Source organism: Canis lupus, chromosome 6, assembly GCF_003254725.2.
Source record: "Canis lupus dingo isolate Sandy chromosome 6, ASM325472v2, whole genome shotgun sequence".
NCBI classification, from domain to species: domain Eukaryota; kingdom Metazoa; phylum Chordata; class Mammalia; order Carnivora; family Canidae; genus Canis; species Canis lupus.
The window spans coordinates 52,494,191-52,516,274 of NC_064248.1; positions in this window are offsets into that span (position 1 = coordinate 52,494,191).

Here is a 22,084-nt window from a genome sequence, read left to right on the forward strand (position 1 = left end):
TATGCCAGTAGCAAGTGTTTTGATTACTATTGCTTTGTAGTCTATCATAAAATCTGGGATGATGATATCTTCAGCTTTGTTCTTCTTTCTCAAGATTACTTTGGTTATTCTTGGTCTTTTGTCATGCACATTTTAGGATTTGTTCTAGTTCTGTGAAAAATGCCATTGGTATTTTGATAGGGATTGGATTGAATTTGAAGATTGCTCTGGATAATAAGGAGATTTTAATGACATTCTTTCAGTCCATGAGCAAAGCATATCTTTCCATTTGTTTGTGTCATCTTCAATTTCTTTCATCAGTGTCTTATAGTTTTCAGAGTATAGGTCTTTCATCTCCTTGGTTAAATTTATTCCTAGGATTTTTACTCTCTTTAGTGCAATTGTAAATGGATTGTTTCCATCCCCTTTTTGCTACTTTCTTATTAGTGTATAGAAATGTGACAGATTTCTGTATATTGATTCTGTATCTTGCAACTTTACTGAACTTACTTTTCCATTCTAATAGCTTTTTGGTGGAGTCTTTAGGGTTTTCTATATACAGTATTATGTCATCTGGAAATAGAGTTTTACTTCTTCCTTACCAATTTGGATGTCTTTTCTTTTTCTTGTCTGATTGCTGTGACTAGACTTCCAGTATTGTTGACTAAAAGTTTTGAGAATGGGCATTCTTATCTAATTTTTATTCTAAGAGGATGAGCTTTCAGATTTTCACCATTGAGTATGATGATACCTGTGATTTTTTTTTCATATATGGCCTTTATTAGGCTGAGGTATGTTTCCTCTAAACACATGTTGTTGGGAGATTTTATGATGAATGGATATTGAACTTTTTTCCAATGCTTTTTTTGTACCTGTTGAGATGTTCATATTGTTTTTGTCCTTCCTCTTGTTAATATGATGTATCACATTGATTTGTAAATATTGAACCACTTGCATCTCTGGGAAAAAATCCCATTTGATTGTGGTGAATAATTCTTTAAAATGTATTATTGAATTTAGTTTATTAATGTTTGTTAAGGACTTTTGCATCTATGTTCATCAAAGATATTGGTCTGTAGTTTTTATCTTTTTTTTCTTTTTTTTTGTTAGTGTCTTTATCTGGTTTTGGTGTTAGGGTAATGTGAACTTCATGGAATGAATTTGAAAGACTTCCTTCTATTTTTTCTAGAATAATTTGAGAAGAATAGGTATTAACTTTAAAAGTTTGATACCTATAAAGCCATCTGGTCCTGAACTTATGTTTGTTAGAAGTTTTTTTTATTACTGATTCAATTTTAATACTAGTAATCAATCTAGTCACATCTTTTTGTTCCTGATTCAGTTTTGGAAGATTGTATGTTTATAGGAATTATCCCTTTCTTCTAGATTAATTTGTTGGCATATGATTTTTCATATTATTCTTTTATAATCCTTTGTATTTCTGGTGTTGGTTGTTATTTCTCCATTTCCGATTCTATTGGGTTTTTTTAAATGAGTCTACCTAAAAGTTTACTAATTTTTTTTTTAAGAACCAGCTTTTCATTTCATTGAGATTCCCCCACACACACTTTTGTCTCTATTTCTGCTCTGATCTTTATTATTACTTTCCTCTTAACTTTGGGCTTTGTTCTCTTTTTGTAGCTCCTTTAAGTATAAGGCTATTTATTTGAGATTTTTCATGTTTCTTGAGGTAGGTTTATATTGCTATGAACTTCCCTCTTAAAACTACTTTTGCTGTGTCTCAAAGATTGGATGGTTGAGTTTTCATTTTCATTTGTCGTGTGTGTGTGTGTGTTTTAATTTCCTTTGACTTCTTAGTTGACTCACTTATTGTTTAGTAGTGTGTTGTTTAGCTTACATGTGTTTGTGTTATTTACAGGTTTTTTGTTGTAACTTCTAGTTTCATACTGTTGTAGGGAGAAAAGATGCTTGAGATGATTTCAATCTTCTTAAATTTTATTGAGATTTTTTTGTGGCCTAACATGTGACCTGTCCCAAAGAATGTTCCATGTGCACTAAATAATTTGTATTCTCTATTACTTATTACCATTTTAATTATTAAATGTTGTGGTGTGTATCTTCTTAGGTACATCTTGTTTGAAGCTCTAGTTGTTTTCCATACCTAGATGTCTGTTTACTTCCCCAGATTAGGAGGTTTTCAACTATTATTTCTTCAAGTTTTCTGCCCCCTTCTCTCTTCTTATGGAATCCCTAAAATGTGAATGTTATGCTTGATGATGTTGGTGAGTTCTCCTACTTTACTGCCATATTTTATTCTTTTTGCTATTTAGTTTGGTTACTTTCCATTACTGTCTTCCAGATTGCTAAACCATTCTTATGCATACTCTAATCTGCTGCTGTTTCCCTTTGGTGTATTTTTCATTTCAGTTATTCAATTATTCCATTCTGACTGGTTCTTTATATTTTCTCTTTGTTTCTTACTATGTCCATCCACTCTTTTCTAAAGTCCAGTGAGTATCTTTATGACTATTCATTTAAAATCTTTATCATGCATATTGCTTATCCTTGTTTTATCTAGGTCTTTTTCTAGGATTTTTGTCTTGTTCTTTCATTTGGACATATTTCTCTGTCTCCTCTTTCTGTTTCTCCTTGTTTCTATCTATTAGGTAGGTCAGCTATGTTTCTTGGTCTTAAAAGTAGGGGCTTATATAAAAGAGGTCCTGTGGTGCCCTGTACCACAGTCTCCCCTGGACACCAGAACTAGGTACTTCAGGCATCTCCCAGTATGGTCTGCATGAACCCTACTGTTATTACTGAACCATAATTCCCTTCAGCCCAGCTACCTACTATAACCTACTTTGTCTACTGTGGGTACATTGCGCAGGATTTGGGGCATGTACTGTTGAAAGGTCTGTCTGAGGCTGCCATGGGCTTCTTGGTTGATATGCTGGCAGTCAGCCTTGCTGTTTGAAAATAGCCTCTACTGCCACAGTTGTGGGTGTACCAAAGTGTAAGGCTTGTTCCCTTCAGTAGCAGGATAAGCAGCCAGGCTGCTGGAACTGCAGCAGTTGGTGTGTGTAGTTATCGTCCCCTCCCTCCCCAGGGCAGGAGTCATATTGGAGTGCTACCAATCCAGGTCAGGGTTCCTTGAATGTTGTGAAGGGGCAGGAGTAGTTTCAGAGGACGCCTTCAAGGTGAGTGGGGTGGATAGGGTGTGTCTGCAGGGAAATGCCATGGTAGGGCCTACAGTAAACAAAGTATTAGCACTGGCTCTCACAAGGGTCCAGTTATATTGGCTGGAGGAGGGGACAAGAAGTGGTCCCTGCCAGCACTTTTATTACTGGAGGAATTTCCTGAAGGTCCTTGACTCTGTGACACATGTTCTAAGATTAGTCAGTAAATCTTCACATGTTCCCCAGGTACTTTTCAAACTGCTGCTTTTCTGCTATGTAACTCAGGCCAAGTTATTTATGGCTATTTAAGGGTGAGGACTCAGTTTTCTATCACCCTGGAATTAAGTCCCACTGATTTTCAAAATGAGGTGCTAATAGGGACTCATCTTCCCAGGGTGGGTCCCTAGTACCAGTGGTGCCTGATATGGAGTCTGATCCTTTTACTTCTCCATGCTTGTGGTATTCGCCCCCACCCCCCAGCCTCTCATTTGTGGTTAGTCTTGCCAGGGTATTGGTTAATAACTGCATCTCTGTTACTCCTACTCTTTTCAATATGGCCTCTCTCTATTTCACCATGAAAGGTTTGTTCTGTCAGTGTTCACATCATTTTTAGAGTTAATTAAATAAGGGATTGCTGTTTGTAGAAGATCATGTAGGACTTCGGTGGGGGAAACCCCAGGAAGCACATTTACCAAATGCACAAGATGTATGTCAAAGATTATAAGCTCCAAATTATTGTTAAATGTCTTTTAGGCTAACACAATATCATGCTTGTTTATAAAGAAGCAATCCCTATTCTAACTCTTCTTGTCTTGAGGGGAAAAGCTCGCTCAATCAATTTCCTCCTGTCCTCCCACACTTTTCCTTTTTCCTCCTTGCCCCTAAAGACATGATCTTTCCTCAATTTTTCTATTTTATCTATTTTCCTCTCTATTACCCTCCCACCTAAGTCAAGAAATTGTGATAATTCACAGAACATCTGGGTGGGTTTTTTTTTCCCCACTCTCTCAGTGGAGAGATGAATAGGCTATAGCAGAAAAGATTTTATTGATATCTTATAACTAAAACATTTGAAAACCCAGGAATTAATTACCACTCAAATTTCTTTGGCTTTGAGTTTTCCCCCCTTTTCTAAAGCCTAAAAGCTTACTATGATCATACCTTAATTACTCTCAACAGAAAATAATCATGTACTGTGATCCTATGTCCCCGGAGTTGGAATTGGAATTTCAGAAGACCTTTCTTTACATGAAATAACTGCATGTTCTGTTTCTTTGAGTCTCACATACTGCTCAGTAACTAGGTATTTGTCATTCATGCAATAAGGATTCATCATGTGCTAGTGCATGCCAGCCTCTGTAAAAAGTCTAAGAATTCAAATGCGTAGCTTATGGTTCTTGGTGGTGGTGGTGATGGTGATAGTAATAACACAATCTCTTCAAAAATGTATCTCTCCATTATATGAAGAATCCAGTATAGTGGAAGTCTACCATTTTAAATAGATAAGCATGGGACCAGATTGCAGACAGAGAGAAATTATTATTGTTGGTGATTGGCTTACTAGATCCACCATTTTTTATGAATCGGTGGTTCTAAATTCCAACTACACTATAGGGAATTTTTTAAATGTTGATGCCTGAGTCCCACCACAAATCAACTGAATTGGGACATCTGAAGAGAGGTTCTTAGACACTGCTTGCTTTATAAAAGGTCCATGGATGACTGTAATATGTAGCTAGTGCTGAGAGCCAATGTTGTAGATAAAAGAAGAATTTTCTGGGGATTGTGACAATATCTACATTAATAGTAACTAAATTGAGAGGAGGGCCAAAGGAGAAATTATTAACTATATAACTTAACTAAAGGAGTCCAAAAGTTGGACATGCCACTGAATTATAACCAAGGGTCATGGCACCTACATAAATACATCAGCCAGATCCCTTGTCTCCCAACCAACTTACAGCATGCAGAGGAAGACTCCTACAGAAAGGATCACAAATTTCTAGGGAACTCGACCCATAGGATAGATTCATCAGAGTTAAAGTTATAATATTGCACATAATCTCAATACTCAGAGATAAATATTTACACAGGAGGTCTTATCAGCAGATAATTCTGAAACCAAATGATTTTTCTACACAGTTGCTCATGTAAGAGCAAATACAAATCAAAAATAAGAGGCTTAATTCTCCCTGTTGAAAATAAGAAATCTCCCTCCCCTACCTTTTCTCAGAGTATTTACTTCAGAAAACTTATCATTGTTAGTACTTTCTCATCTCTTTGAAATGTATATAATCCATTTGAAGACTAGACAGGCCTTTGGTCAGCTGGTCTTTTGTCAGCCTTCTGATTTAGGAATGTCTTTTTGAAGAACAAGGGAGCCATCTCTTTGAAATGTAAACACCAAGGGAAATAGCACACCTATCTTCCTATTCTATGTTAGAGCGGTAGCCTAACTTCAGTGGGCACCTTGCTCCAAGTGTAAAACTAACTTGTCACTAAGAAATGAGTTTATTTTTCTCCATATAAAGCCAATTAGCTAACATATATGTTCACTCCAATTACCAGGTAAAGTTAAGATGAACTGTGTATGGTAAGTGGAAGAGTCCTTGATGATAGTTATTGTTTATTGTGAAACATATATATAATGGGTTGTATCTGCTTGGCTATATAAGGAGATGAAGCTTGTATTTTTGCAATCTTTTAATCAGATTGCCTGTGATATGTATCACATGTGGCTTAATGTTTATTTAATAATAAAATTAACTTCTTTCATTATTACCTTTAAGAAGTTTTCTGAGTTGGGAAAAGATTTTGTTTTAAATTATTTCCCTTACACATGTTAGCTTACAAGAGTTTAACAATTATTCTCAATCTCTTCTTTTTCTTTCTTTTGTTGGGGGAGGGGGAATAAAACCATTTTATTGAGGGGCTTTGGAGAAAAAGGGTAGGAGGACAATGAGGTCCGATGTCCTTCGTCCTGCCAGAATCTCCTCAGCTTAACAGTTGCTGAAAGCTCTTTTTCTCTTCTGATCTCAGGCTATCATCAGATACAAATAATTGAAAGATCATACTTTTCAAATTTTCCTCAATATCCACAGATCAGAGTGCATATTTGAAAATGCCTTGAGTTATAGTCTTATCTTTTAATCTAGCCAAAGACCATAAGAATTTCCAGGAATCCTCAAAAATTGCTGCTAGAAAAAAATCATTTTGACAATTTAGAGAGCTCATAGTGCTCTAAGCACTGTCAACCAAATGGTCAAAGAAATTAGAAATATAGAAGAAAATCTTAGAGAATTTTTTCCTGCTTAGTGCCCACTTTTACTCAGGGTACTTCAAGACAGATGTTCACTGGCAACACTGAAAAGAAAGTTGCTTCAGAGAAAATCACCTTCCTTCTTCTGATAAATGCCATGAAGTAAACTTTCATCTCTAATGCATTTAATTTAGATAGCTCAATGGAACTAAAAGTGTTATTCAACAAGTATATTTTTTCAGAAAAAAAGTTTAATTTGTTTAACAAGTATAGAGATGTGGAGAGAATCCATTGCTAGTTCATAATGAAGATGATTCAAATGAGTCACAAATCCCATTATTTCTGTGGCAGCACAGCAACCACACCAGAAATGTACAATCTCCTCCCAAAAGGAATGGACACACCCATTATTAGCACCATTTATGCAGGTAATTTCAGGTCCTATAGATGGTTAATTGGAAAGAGGAGCAGGAAGACAGAGGGCTAGTGCAAACAAAAATCTCACCAATGTTCAAAACAAGGAAATATTAACTAGCTCAAGAGACTTTTTGAGGGATCAGAACCTGGTAGATGTAGAACAGCAGTGAAGACCCAGGCTAGGGTAATATTAAGTGGTATTGGACAGTAACCAAAATGAGCTAGAGCACATTCACTTAGCACAATGCCTGGGATGTACGAAGTGCTTAATAGGCATTCATTGGGGAATCAATAAAGTTGTCTTTCTTGTTTCTTTAATTTTTTTGTATCATTTATATGGTGGGTGGCAACCTTGTTTAAATTCATAAGACAAATGTTTTATGTTCATTTTGTTTTTAACTCAGTCTGTAGGGTGGCTCTTATCTGCCCTCCAACACTAGCATGAATTTGCAAATTTCACTGAGTGCCTAAAGCTCCCTTCTCTAAATTTTTATCATAAATGAAATGATCATCTCATTATAGGTAGTATGTTGTTTGGAAATCTGATCCAATGATTATTTAAATTACCATCCCTACCTTATCATTCATCTAAAATCCACTGAAGTACAAATTTTAGCTACCAATATGCTGCCTCCTCCCAACAGCTTTCAAATTTTGTAAAATATATATACATATTTCTTCTATAAATGAATAGGTCATTTATTTCAAGCTTTAAAAAAGCATAAATATCTAATGGAAAATATAGAGGTGCTGCCTGGTTTGTATTTAAAGTGAAAGAATAAAGCTAAACCTTTGGTGCAGATATTGATCATTAGAAACTGGTTCTTAAATTAAGAATATAGATCATGTTACCTTTTCCTAGATCTTCTTCTGAGTCATTCCTACCATCAAATTAAAAAAGAAAATAAAATCATACACAGGAAAAACTGACAACAGCACCAATTCGTTCTCTAGCAAACTCATATCCTCCTTGATATGAAATATCCAAACGATAAGAGCCAAAAAATAAGTGTATGGGAATCATGATATCTCAAGAGATTAACTGAGTAATATCCTCCTAGAGTAAATATGGGCTTCTCCTGATAGTTGTAGTTTTACATGGTAATAAAAGATTTAAGCATAAAGATGAATTGAAAAAGAAATCTGCTTAGAAAAACAGCAAGTTCAGGGCAGCAGACAGGCTGTAAAAGCAGGCAACATCCTTGCCCTGTTCCTCAGAAGAGCTCCAGGAACCTGTTGCCTGATTCTTAACAGCCTCTCAATTCCTCACAAAGAACCCCAGGTATTTGCCAGTGCTTCCAGGCTGGGAGGAGAAAGAGATGCTAGCAGAACAAGATCTAAAGAGCTTGCTGTCACCTCCAGAAGCTAGTATCCCCACAGTGCCTCCCTGGTAGTTTTAAGGAAGCATGACTCAAAGGGAGCATTTGTTGATTGATTAATTTACAGGGACAACTGAGCTCAGTGTGCATTTACTAAATTAACAAGTTCAGAAATTAAGAAATGAGGCATTTAACTTGTGCCAGGATGAAAAAACTATGCATTTGACAAGTGAGTTTTTTGTTTTTTTTGTTTTTTTTTAATCTAACTCACCGGTAGTATGGATACACAAATGTTCTGGCAGTGTTTTAATATTCATAATCCATTTAACATTTGTACCTCAAAAGTCTATGCACAATTTACCTGTCAAAAATAAGTTTTTCAAAAATCTAGTCTTTGCTTTTCTGGATGACAGAAGACTGGGAGTGAGGGTGTGTGGAATAGGTATCTATATTTCTGCTTAATAATTTTCATGGTAAACATTTCTTTACTGTTAAATTATTCAAAATCACATTAATAAAACCACCACCATCTATCAATTCACCCAACTAGATAATTATGCTATTGCAGTGTTTAAATTTTTTAAGCCATAAGCAATCATAGCATTGTATTCTATACATAGCTATTCTAACATACGCTGTCATTTTAACACCTTTTTAGTGCCACTGATGCAAGACCGAGCCCCCCTGCTCCTCATCCTTCTGTGTCCTATTACCTTAGGCAACCCAACAGAGGTGATATGATTTCAGGACATATCTGAAAATAACTTCTTAAAAAAGTTTTTTATATATAACCAACCACCTGCATGGCAGGAAAATCACAGGAAGCAAATAACTATCCCTGCATGAGTCACCGTCACCAGCAATCTCACAAGGTAATGAAACCAATTCCACACTTTGCTGGTAGCCTGCAACTGGAGGTAAAAACCAAAGGGTTTTGATTGTCCTGAAAATAAAGCCTAGAAGAATTCCTGAATTGAAACAAAGAAGAAAGGCAGAGTTCCTTGAATTCGTTGTTCTCAGCTATTTAATTGTCCTTCTGATTCAGTGTTCATCCAGGTGCATGAAACACAACTGGACTTCTGGAGACCAAACTGAGCTCAACTGAAGAAAATCATGACCAAAAAGAGAAAGGCTATGATTAAAGCTGCAGGAAGTTGTAACCCAGAAATTTGAATTTTGAACTCTGACAAACAAGTTCTTCCAAATGCACTAAAGAAGTTTCTCAATGATTCTTTTTAAAATTTTTGAATATAGTTGACATGCAATGTTATATTACTTTCAGGTGTACATCACAGAAATTCAACTTCTCTATACATCACTCTATGCTCACCACAAGTATAGCTCCCACCTGTCACCGTACAACACTATTACAACATCCATGACTACATTCGCTATGCGGTAGCTTTTATTCCCCTGATTTATTCGCACCATAGCTGGAAGACTGTATCTCCCACTCCTTTACTCATTTTGCCCATCCCCCTCCCCACTCCCCCTGATAACCACCAGTTTTCTATATTTACAGGTCTGATTCTGCTTTTTGTTTGCTTTTTTATTCATTTGTTTTCTTAGATTCTATATATGAGTAAAATCATATAGTATTTGCCTTTCTCGGTCTGACTTATTTCACTTAGCATAATAACCGCTAGGTCTATCCATGTTGTTTCAAGCTGGCAAGATCTCAATCTTTTTTATGACTGCATAACACTGCAGTGTGTATCACATCTTCCTTATCAATTTGTCTATCAATGGACGCAATTTACTTCCACTTCTTGGCTATTGTAAACAATGCTGCAATTAACATATCCTTTTGAATTAGTTTGTTTGTTTGTTTTCTTTGGGTAAATACTCCATAGTGGAGTTACTGGATCATATGGCATTTTTAATTTTAATTTTTTAAAGGAAATTCCATACTGTTTTCCACAGAGGTGTACCAATTTACATTCCCACCAACAGCGTACAAAAGTCCATTTTTCTTTTTTTTAAATATTTTATTATTTTAAAGAGAGACAGCAAGCAAAGGGAGAGAGAGGGAGAGAGAGAGTCTCAAGCATCTTCACTGAGCATGGAACCCAAATTAGGGCTCAATCTCAGGATCCTGAGATCATGACCTGAGCTGAAATCAAGAGTCCAACCCTCAACTGACTGAGCCACACAGGTGCCCCAAGAGTCCCCTTTTCTCCGCATCTTCACCAACATGCTTTATTTCTTGTCATTTTAATTTCAGCTATTCTGACAGATGTGAGGTAATAGCTCATTGTGGTTTTGATTTGTATTTCCCTGATGATGAGTGAAGTCAAGCATCTTGTCATGTATCTGTTGATCATCTGTATATCTTCTTCGGAAAAATGTCTATTCAGGGCCTCTGCTCATTTTTTTAATAGATTATTGTGGGCTTTTTGCTGTTGAAGTAATAATTCTTTTATTGATGACTAAGTCAGAAAGAATTTGGCTCAACTGCTAGGATCCTAGAAAACTTAAAGCCCTGTCTTCATAGATGGTAATCAGGCTGCAACACCTTGAAATACCAAGCAGAACACTCAATTCTGGTGAGATTATGAATGGGATAAGAAATCTCTTCCACACTCCTAACTCTGGGAAATGAACTAGGGGTGGTGGAAGGGGAGGAGGGCAGGGGGTGGGGGTGACTGGGTGCCCACTGAGGTGGGCACTTGACAGGATGAGCACTGGGTGTTATTCTGTATGTTGGCAAATTGAACACCAATAAAAAAATTTATTATTTAAAAAAAAGAAATCTCTTCCTCTAATGGGCTGGACAGACTGGTGTACATTCAGGGATAAACCAGATAAACCAACCTCATCAGTGCTTATACCCTCTGTGCTGCTAAAGCCAAATACAATGAGAGAATTGGGAGAATGAATTCTCTCTCAAAGTCTCCCTTCAGAAATACAAATCAAAACCACAATGAGATACCACCTCACAGCAGTGAGAATGGTGAAAATTAACAAGACAGGAACCAACAAATGTTGGAGAGGATGTGGAGAAAGGGGAACCCTCTTGCACTGTTGGTGGGAATGTGAACTGGTGCAGCCACTCTGGAAAACTGTGTGGAGGCTCCTCAGAGTTAAACATAAAACTACCCTACGACCCAGAAATTGCACTGCTGGGGATTTACCCCAAAGATACAGATGCAGTGAAACGCTGGGACACCTGCACCCCAATATTTATAGCAGCAATGTCCAGGATAGCTAAACTGTGGAAGGAGCCTCGGTGTCCATTGACAGATGAATGTATAAAGAAGATGTGGTCTATGTATACAATGGAATATTCCTCAGCCATCAGAAGAGATGAATACCCACCATTTGCTTCGACGTGGATGGAACTGGAGGGTATTATGCTGAGTGAAGTAAGTCAATCGGAGAAGGACAAACATTATATGGTTTCACTCATATAGGGAATATAAAAAATAGTGAAAGGGATTAAAGGGGAAAGGAGAGAAAATGAGTGGGAAATATCAGAGAGGGTGACAGAACATGAGAGACATCTACCTCTGGGAAACGAACAAGGGGTAGTGGAAGGGGAGGTGGGCGGGGGGGGTGGGGGTGCCTGGGTGACAAGCACTGAGGGGGGCACTTGACGGGATGAGCACTGGGTGTTATACTATATGTTGGCAAATCGAACTCCAATAAAAAAAATACAAAAAAAAACCCCACAAAGTCTCCCTTCAAGTTTAAACATTTCAGACAAGATTCAATAAAACATTTTAATCTAATTTTTGTGCCAGTAAAGCCCATATAAATCAACACAAGCCCTGAAAAATTGAGGAGGCACTGTTTTTTTTATTGGATCCATAAATCTAAGAATTTAGTGCTTAAAGAACAATTTTAAGTGTTTATTATTATTTTTTTTAATAGTTAGTGTGAGAAGAGACAGGGCAATTGAGCCCAAGAGTATAAGAGCCTTATTCAAATCCCAGAAGCAAGGAGTATTTGGGAAAAGAATGTTGCCTAAATAAAACTGGCTAACATCTCTAAATACAAACCCAACAAATGAATGCTTTGTTTTTGGTAGTTTTGGCTTGGAATATGCCTCCTGTATATGTGTTCTAAATCCCAGTGATTTTCATGGCAAGAGGAAGTTGCTTTGAAATCCTTTTTTTCCCCCCAATTGAAACATTTAGAGATAAATTTTCAGGTTCGGCAGGAAAGTTGACAGAAAGGCAAAAAGGGGGAACTTTAAGGTATTATAATTTAAAATTCTTTTCTCACTGAGTATTTTGATCAATTTAATTTGGATTTATATAAATAGAATTGCCATCTGACCTCTAATAAAAAGCCAAAAATAGTATACATAAATATAAATTATATTCTCCTCTGCCCATAAACCATAGCATTGCATGCCTTATTTTATTCCAGAAATAATTTCTTGTTTGCTTCTATGGAAAGATGCCTAAAGTGTGGCACAGGAAGCACATTATATATCTAGAAATTCAGGTTCTAAAGCATATTACATATCAGATTCTAAAGTATATTTTGCCATCAGTATCCATGTCCTTGGAAGTCCAAGTGTGATCCACAGAATAGCAGCACTGACCTCACATCAAAGCTTGTGAGAAAGGCAAAATTTCAGGTTCTACCCAGATTTACAGAATCAATCAGAATCTTCATTTTATCTAGATCTTCACATATGCATGTATACATCAAAGTGTGAGAGATGTTGTTCTCTATCATTTCAGCACACTAATCTTTTTTGCATTACATTTTCCTTGTTGATAAAATGAAACAGTTAGACTGAGTAGTCACTAAGGTCTGTCCTCAATTTATGGTTTACAGCAAATGCAAGTTAGAAAACTTCCTTTCTTGGGTATCCTCTTGCATTTCCTGTAGATCTTCCAAGCTCAACACCATCTACATATGGAGACTGAGAGTAAATGAACATTTGCTTCCTCTAAGTTTACTTTATAAAACAGATCAAGCCAAATGTTTAGTTTTATCTTACCTCAAAATAGAGTATGTTAAAGAATAAAGGGGAAAGGGAAAGAGAGGTATTAACATATACTGAAACTTTAAATTCATTATCCTACCCACAACCCTATGAGTTGTATCTATAAACTATGTTACACATGAGAAAACAGTCTCAAAAGTCTAAAGTAACTTGTCCTGGGTACAAAGTCAAGTATCACGATCAAGATTTAAGCTTAAGGATCTCTCATTCCAAATATACTGCAAAGCAGAGTTGCTTCGTAATGTGCTGACAAATTCAGTAGTTTTAACTGCTTTTATTATTTCTAGTTTTGTAGCTTATACTGAAGTTTTATAAATTCCAAATAACAAAAATGGCACCAAAATTACATAACTACTCTGCTTTGCCTTCCTCCAAATCATACTTTCTAATGGAACATTGGGAAATGTAGATCTTGTACATATTTTTTTTAATCGAAGTATGGTTGATACACAAGGTTACATTAGTTTCAAGCGTACAGCATAGTGATTCAACTTTTCTATAGGTTATGCTATGCTCACCCCAAGTATAGCTACCATCTGCCACCATACAACACCATTAGAATACCATTGACTGTATTCCCTGTGCTGTACTTTTCATCCCTGTGACTTTTTCATTCTGTAAATGGAAGTCTATACTTCCCACTCACATTTACTTATTTTGCCCAACCCCACCCCCACAGGTACCTCCCCTCTAGCAACTGTCAGTTTGTTCTCTGTATTTAAGGGTCTGGTTTTTGGCTTGTTTGCATTCTCTTTTTAGATTCCACATATAAGTGAAATCATATGCTATTTATCTCTCTCTGTATGACTTACTTCACTTAGCATAATGCCCTCTAGGTCCATCCATGTTGTCCAAATGGCAAGATCTCATTCTTTATTATGGATGAGTAATATTCCATTATGTATAGTGTATACACATTTTCTTTATCCATTCATATATCAAATGGACACTTAGATTGCCTCCATATCTTGGCTATTGTAGATAATATTTATAGGGGTGCACATATCCTTTTGAATTAGTATTTTCATTTTATTTGGATAAATATCCAGTTGTGGAATTACTGGATCTATTTTTAACTTTTTGAGTTAACCTCCATAGTGTTTCCCAGAGTGACTGCACCAATTTATACTCCTACCAACAGCGTATGAGGGTTCCTTTTTCTCTACATCTTTGTCAACATTTGTTATTTCTTGTCTTGATTTTAGCTATTCTGGCAGGTGGTATCTCATTGTACTTTTGTTTGCATTTCCCTAATGATAGGGATGCTGAGCATCTTGCTGTGGGATGGTTGGCCATCTATGCCTTCTTTGGAAAAAATACCTATTCATGTCCTCTGCTCATTTTTAAATTGGATTGTTTTGGTTTTTTGCTGTTGAGTTGTATAAGATCTTTATACATTTTTGGATATGAATCTCTTACCAAGTATATTATTTGCAAATATCTCCTCCTATTCAATAGGTTGCCTTTTTGTTTTTGTTAATGATTTCCTCTGCTATGCAAAAGCTTTGTATTTTGGTGTACTCCCAGTACTTTACTTTGGCTTTTGTTTCCCCTGTTTGAGGAGATACATCCATAAATTTGCTGCCAAGGCTAATTTCAAAGAAATTACTGCTTACCTTTTCTTCTAGGAGTTTCATGGTTTTCAATCTCACATTTAGGTGTTTATTCCATTTTGAGCTTGTGTATGGTATAAGTATTTTATTGTTTTGTATGTAGCTGTCCAGTTTTTCCAACAAAATTTTTTTAAAAGACTGCTTTCCCCATTATATATTCTTGCTTCCTTTGTTATAGATTAACCATAGAGGTGTGATTTATTTCCGGGTTCCCTATTCTTTTTTTTTTTTTTTTTTTTTTACAATTTTATTTACTGGGACGCCTGGGTGGCTCAGCAATTGGGCATCTGCCTTTGGCTCAGGGTGTGATCCCTGGGTCCAAGATTGAGTCCCACATCGGGCTCCTTGGGGCGGGGGGGCTGCTTTTCCCTCAGCCTGTGTCTCTGCCTCTCTCTCTTTCTCTCTGTGTGTCTCTCATAAATAAATAAAATCTTTTTAAAAAAAGTTTTATTTACTTATTTGACAAAGAGCACAAGTAGGGGGAGTGGCAGAGGGAGAAGCAGGCTCCCCACCAAGCAGGAAGCCTGATGAGGGGCTCAATTCCAGGACCCTGATCCAAGCTGAAGTCAAACATTTAACTGACTGAGCCACTCAGGTGCCCCTAGGCTCTGTTCTATTCTATTCGAATCTATGTGTCTATTTTGTGCAGTACCATACTGTTTTGATTACTATAGTTTTGTAGAATATCTTGAAATCTGGGATAGTAATACTCCAGTTTTGTTCTTTTCTAAGATTGCTTTGGCTATTTGGGGTCATTTGAAGTTCCATACAAATTTTAGGATTGTTCTATTTCTGTGGAAAAGAGCTGTTGGTGTTTTGATAGAGATTGGATCAAATCTATAATTGCTTTGGATAGTATAGATGTTTTAATGATATTTTTTCTCCTAATCCATAAGCATGGAATATCTTTCCATTTGTTTGTGTCATCTTCAATTTCTTTCATCAATGTTATATAGTTTTCAGAGTACAGGTCTTTTACTTCTTCGGTTAAGTTTATTCCTAGGTATTTTAGTTTTTGTGGAATTGTAAATCAGACTATTTCTTAATTCCTTTCTGCTTTGTTATTAGTGTACAAAAATGCAATGCATTTCTGTATATTGATTTTGTGTCCTGTGATCTTAATGAATTTATTTTTCAGTTCAAGTAGCTTTTTGGTGGAGTCTTTAGGGTTTTCTAGATAGAGTATCATGTCATCTGCAAATAGTGAAAGTTTTACTTCTTGCTTACTAATTTTGATGCTTTTTAAAAATTTTATGTTTATTTTAATTCCAGTATAGTTAACATACAGTGTTAGTTTCAGATGTACAATTTAGTACAATTCAACAATTCTATACATTATTCAGTGCTCATCATGGATAAGTGTACTCTTTAATCCCCACCACCTATTTCATCCTTCCTTTTATTAATTTTTCTATCTGATTACTATGCCTAGGACTTCTAGTTCTATGTTGTATAATAGTGGTGAGAGTGGACATCCTTGTTCTGTTCCTGACCTTAGGAAAAAAACCTTTTAGTTTTTCACTATTCATGTTAGCTTCAGGGTTTTCATATATGAACTTTATTTTTTTAAAAGATTTTATTTATTATTCATGAGAGAGAGGAGGGGGCAGAGACACAGGCAGAGGGAGAAGCAGGCAGCTATGCAGGACTCGATCCCAGGACTCTAGGATCATGCCCTAGGCCAAAGGCAGACACTAAACTACTGAGCCACCCAGGGATTCCCTCATATATGGCCTTTATTAAGTTGAGGTATGTTCCACCTAAACTTTGTTGAGAGTTTTTATCATGAATGGATGTTGTATGAAATGCTTTTTCTGCATCTCTTGAGTTTTATCCTTTCTGCTGTTAATGTGATGTATCACACTGATTAATTTATAAATGTCGAACTGCGCTTGGATCCTGGGAATAAATCCCCATTGATCTTGGTGAATGCTTTTTAAATGTATTGTTGGACTTAGTTTGCTCATATTTGTTGAGGATTTTTACATTTGTTCATCAGAGATATTGGCCTATAGTTTTTTGTTCTTCTTGTTTGTTTTGTTTTTATACTGTCTTTATCTGGTTTTGGTATCAGAGTAATGCTAGCCTCATATAATGAATTTGAAAACTTTCCTTCCACTTCTATTTTTGGAATAGTTTGAGAAGAATAGGCATTAGGTTTTCTTTAAATGTTTAGTAGAATATACCTGTGAAGATGAATTGTTTGTTGGGAGTTTTTAATTATTGATTCCATTTCATTGCTGATAATCCATCTGTTCAAATTTTGTAATTCTTCCTTAGTTTTGGGGGGTTATGTTTCTAAGAATATATTCATTTTTTCTAGGTTGTCCAATATTTTGGTGTCCGTTTTTCCATATTTTTTTTATCATGATAAGTGTACTCTTTAATCTTCATCACCATTTCGCTCATCCCTCCTACACACTTCCTGCCCAGTAACCATCAGTTTAGTTTGTTTTCTAAGGTTAAGAGTCTGTTTCTTGGTTTGTCACACTCTCTTTTCTTTTTTCACTCATTTGTTTTGTTTTGTTTTCTTTTAATTCTACATATGAGTGAAATTATATGATATTTGTTTTTCTCTGACTTATTTCACTTAGCATTATACCCTCTAGGTCCATCCATGTTGTTGCAAATGGTAAGATTTCATTCTTCCTTGTGGTTGAATAATATTCCGACATATGTGTGTGTGTATGCGTATTTGTGTGTTTAAGATTTTATTTATTTATTCATGAGAGACAGAGAGATTGAGAGAGAGAGACAGAGGCACAGATACAGCAGAGGGAGAAGCAGGCTCCATGCAGGGAACCTGACATGAGACTCGATCCCGCGTCTCTAGGATCACACCCTGGGCTGAAGGCAGTGCTAAACCGCTGAGCCACCCCGGCTGCCTGTGCGTGTGTTTACATAATATTTGTCTTCTTTATCCATTCATCTATTAATGGACACCTGGCCTGCTTCCATAGTTTAACTGTTGTAAATAATGCTGCTATGAATATAAAGGTGCATGTATCCCTTTGAATTAGTATTTTTGTATTTCTTGGGTAAATACCCAATAGTGTATTTACTGAATCATGAAGTATTTCTATTTCTAATTTTTTGATGAAACTCCATACTGTTTTCCATGATGGCTTCACCTGTTTGCATTCCCATCAACAGTGTCCAAGGGCTCCTTTTCCTCCACATTCTCACCAACACTTACTGTTTCTAATGTTTTTGATTTTAACCATTATGACAGGTATGAGGTGATATCTCACTGTAGTTTTGATTTGCATTTCCCTGATGATGACTGATGTTGTATCTTTTCATGTGTCTGTTGGCCATCTGTATGTCTTCTTTGAAGAACGTCTGTTTATGTCTGCATATATTTTCTTATAATCTTGTGTATTTCTGTGGTATTAGTTATTATTTCTTCTTTTTAATTTCTGATTTTGTTTATTTAGTCTCTCTTTTTCTTTTTTTCTTTGTTGCTTTTGGCCACAGCTCACCAATTTTGTTTATCATTTCAAAGAAATAGCTCCTGGTTTCACTGATCTGTTCCATTAATTTTTTTGTTTCTATTGCATTTATTTCTGCTCTAATCTTCATTATTGCCTTCCTTCTACTGGTTTAGGTTTTGTTGGTTTTTTTCTAGCTCCTTCAGGTGTAAGGTTAAGTTGGGGATTTTTGTTTTTGTTTTTTGATAATTTTCTTGCTTTTTGAGATAGGCCTGTACTGTATTATTGTAAACTTCTCTCTTATAACAGTTTTTTTCTGCATCCCAAAGATTTTGGATCATTGGGTTTCACTTGCCTCCATGTATTATTTGCTGCTTCTTTGATTTCTTGGTTGACCCATTCATTGTTTAGTAGCATGTAACCTCCATTCATTTGTGTTTTCTCCAGATTTTTTCCATGTGGTTGAGTTTTAGTTTCATAGTGGTGTGATCCGAAAAGATGCATAGTATGATGCTAGTTTTTTTTTTAATTTGAGACTTGTTTTATGGCCTAATATGTGATCATTCTGGAGACTGTCCCATGTGCACTTGACAAGAATGTGTATTCTGCTACATTGGGATGGAATGTTGTAAATACATCTGTTAGATCCCCATCTGGTCCAGTGTGTCATTCAAAGCCACTATTTTTTGGTTTTCTGTTTGGATTATCTACCCATTGATGTAAGTGTGTTGTTAAAATCTCCTGCTATTGTTGTTTCACTATGGACTGCTTCCATTATTTCTGTTAATATAACGATTGTTATATCTTCTTGTTGGATCAGTTCCCTTTATGATTACGTAGTATCCTTCTTTATCTCTTGTTACAGTCTATTTTAAAGTCCATTTTCTCCCATATAGGTATTGCTACCCTGGCTTTCTTTTCGCTTTCCTTTTCATGATATGTGTTTTTTCCACTTTCAATTTGCATGTGTCTTTAGACCTGAAAGGAGTCTCTTATGGGCAGTGTACAGATGGTTCTTGCTTTTTTATGCATTCTGCCATCCTGTGTCTTTGGATTGGAGCATTTAGTCAATTTACATTCAAAGTAATTATTGATTGGTAGGTACTTTGCGCCATGCTGTTACTTATTTTAAGGTTGTTTTTGTAGTTTTTCTCTGTTCCTTTCTTTTTTTTTTAAGATTTTATTTATTTATTCATGAGAGACACAGAGAGAGAGACAGAGAGACAGAGACACAGGCAGAGGGAAGAAGCAGGCTCCATGCCAGGAGCCCGACATGGGACTTGATTCTGGGACTCGGGGATCACGCCCTGGGCTGAAGGCAGACGCTCAATCGCTGAGCCACTCAGGCGTCCTTTTGTTCCTTTCTTTTCTTGCTCTCTTCTCTTATGGTTTGCTGGCTTTCTTTATTGATATAGTTGCATTTATTTTCTTTAGTTTTTGCATATCTCTTACTGGTTTTTTTAATTCATGTTTACCATTAGGTTTCTATGTAACATCTTGTGTATATAACCACCTATACTAAGTTGATGGTCACTTAAGTTTGAACACATTTTAGAAGCACTAAATTTTTACTACTCTCTCCACCACATTTTTTTTGAAGATTTTATTTATTTAATCATGAGAGACACAAAGAAAGAGACAGAGACATAGACAGAGGGAGAAACAGGCTCCTCAAAGGGAGCCTGATACAGGACTCTATCTCAGGACTCCAAGATCACACCCTGAGCTGGAGGCAGACACTCAACCACTGAGCCACCCAGGCATCCCTCTCTACCACATTTTAGATATAGGATATTGTACTTTACATCCTTTTTTTGTGAACCCCTGGACAGATTTTTATAGATATACTTAATTGTACACTGCTTTTATACTTCCAACTTTTCGTACTCTTGCTTTTGCTTTTTCCACTCAAAGAATCATCTTTAGCGTTTCTTGTAAAGCTGGTTTTAGTGGTGATGAATCCCTTCATTTTATTTTGTTCTGGGAAACTCATTCTCTCCTATTCTGAATGATAGTTTTATTGGATAGAGTATTCTTGGCTGCAGGGTTTTTGCTGTTGTTGTTGTTGGTTTGTTTTGTTTTGCTTTGTTATGTTTTTGTACTTTGAATATAGTGTGCCATTCCTTTGTGGCTGAAAGTGTCTGCTGAAAAATCAGCCCAGAGCCTTATTGGGATTTCCCTTGTATGTAGCTGTTTTCTCTTGCTGCTTTTAAAATTCTCTATCACTACTTTGTGCCATTTTAATTACTATGTGTGTTGTTGTGGACAAATGTTGGTTAATTTTGTTGGGGGGCTTTCTGTGCTTCCTGGATCTGGATGCATGTTCCCTTTCTCAGATTCAGAAATTTTTCACCTCTTTTTTCTTCAAATAAATTTCCTGCCTTGTTTTCTCTCTCTTCTTCTTCTAGGATCCCTGTAATATAAATGTCATTATGCTGATGCTGTTGCTGAGTTTCCTTAATCTGTTGACATTTTTTCTTACTATTTTTTCTTTCTCCTGTTCAGCTTTATTAATTTCATCACTCTCTCCTCCAGGTTGCTGATCTGTTTTCCTGCTTCCTCTATTCCACTATTTATTCCCTTTAGTATATTTTAAAATTCAACTATTGAGTTCTTCATCCCTGATTTTTCCTTTTGTTTCCTATTTCTTTGTTGAGATCCTCCACTCTTCTTAAGTTGAGTATCTTAATTTTTTTAATATTTCATTTATTTATTTGACAGAGAGCACACAAGCAGGGAGAACAGCAGAGGAAGAGAGAGAAGCAGGCTCTTCACTGAGCCGGGAGCCTGATGTGAGGCTCTATCCCAGAACCCTGGGATCATGACCTGGGCCAAAGGCAGAGGCTTAACTGACTGAGCCACTCAGGCATCCCTCAAGTGGAGTCTCTTTAATTTTTCTATCAGGCATATTACTTATCTCCATTTTGTTTAACTCTCTTGCTATGATTTTGTCCTGTGCTTTCATGTGGGACATATTCCTCTGTCTCATTTTTGTCTAACTCTGCTGTTTCTGTGTGTTAGGAAAACTAGTTATGTCTCCTGTTCTGGCAAGTAGTGACCTTATGAATAAGGGTTCCTGTGGTGCCCTATAGTGCAATTTCCCCTGTTGACCAGAACCTGACATATCAGGAGTATCTCCTATGTGTGTTGTGTGCGCCCTACTGTTGTTGCCTAGCTGCATTTGCTTTTAGTAATCTGCAATGGCTCTCTTTGCCTATTGTGGGCAGAGTTTGGTCCCTGTGCTATTGAATGAGCTGCCTTGGGCTGCATTTTTCAGAGTTGTGGTGGCACCAAACTGAGGAGTTCTCTCCCTGTATTGTTCCCTGGAAGGTTTTCATTGGCCCCTGGGGGGCCTGCAGCCAGAATAGATTTCTGCCCACCCCCTGCCCCAGCAGCCCCCTCTGGACCCAAAGTCAAACTGGTTTGTGTAGTTATCTTCCCCTATTTTTGGGTCAGGAGTCACTTGGGAGTAGTGCTTGTTCCTTCAGGGTTGCTTACATAATGCAACATTTTGGCACCACTTTGGATGGACTCTTGCTGAGGGCAGGTTGGAGAGGGTGAGTCCACAGAAGAATGCCAGAGTGGGCACACTGTTTTCAAGCTAGATGGAGAGTCTTCAGTGTGCTGACTCTTGTATGTATCCTTTAGGCTAGGGAATTGAGGGGCAGAAGAAATGCCATCCTCCAGTTTTTTGTTCTAAGAGAAATCTTCTGGGATCTCTGGGTGGCGCAGCGGTTTGACGCCTGCCTTTGGCCCAGGGCGCAATCCTGGAGACCCGGGATCGAATCCCACATCGGGCTCCTGGTGCATGGAGCCTGCTTCTCCCTCTGCCTGTGTCTCTGCCTCTCTCTCTCTCTGTGACTATCATAAATAAATAAAAATTAAAAAAAAATAAGAGAAATCTTCTAATGATCCTTGTCCCTCTAGCAGATATTCTGAGACTAGTAAATATATCTCCTTCCCATATGC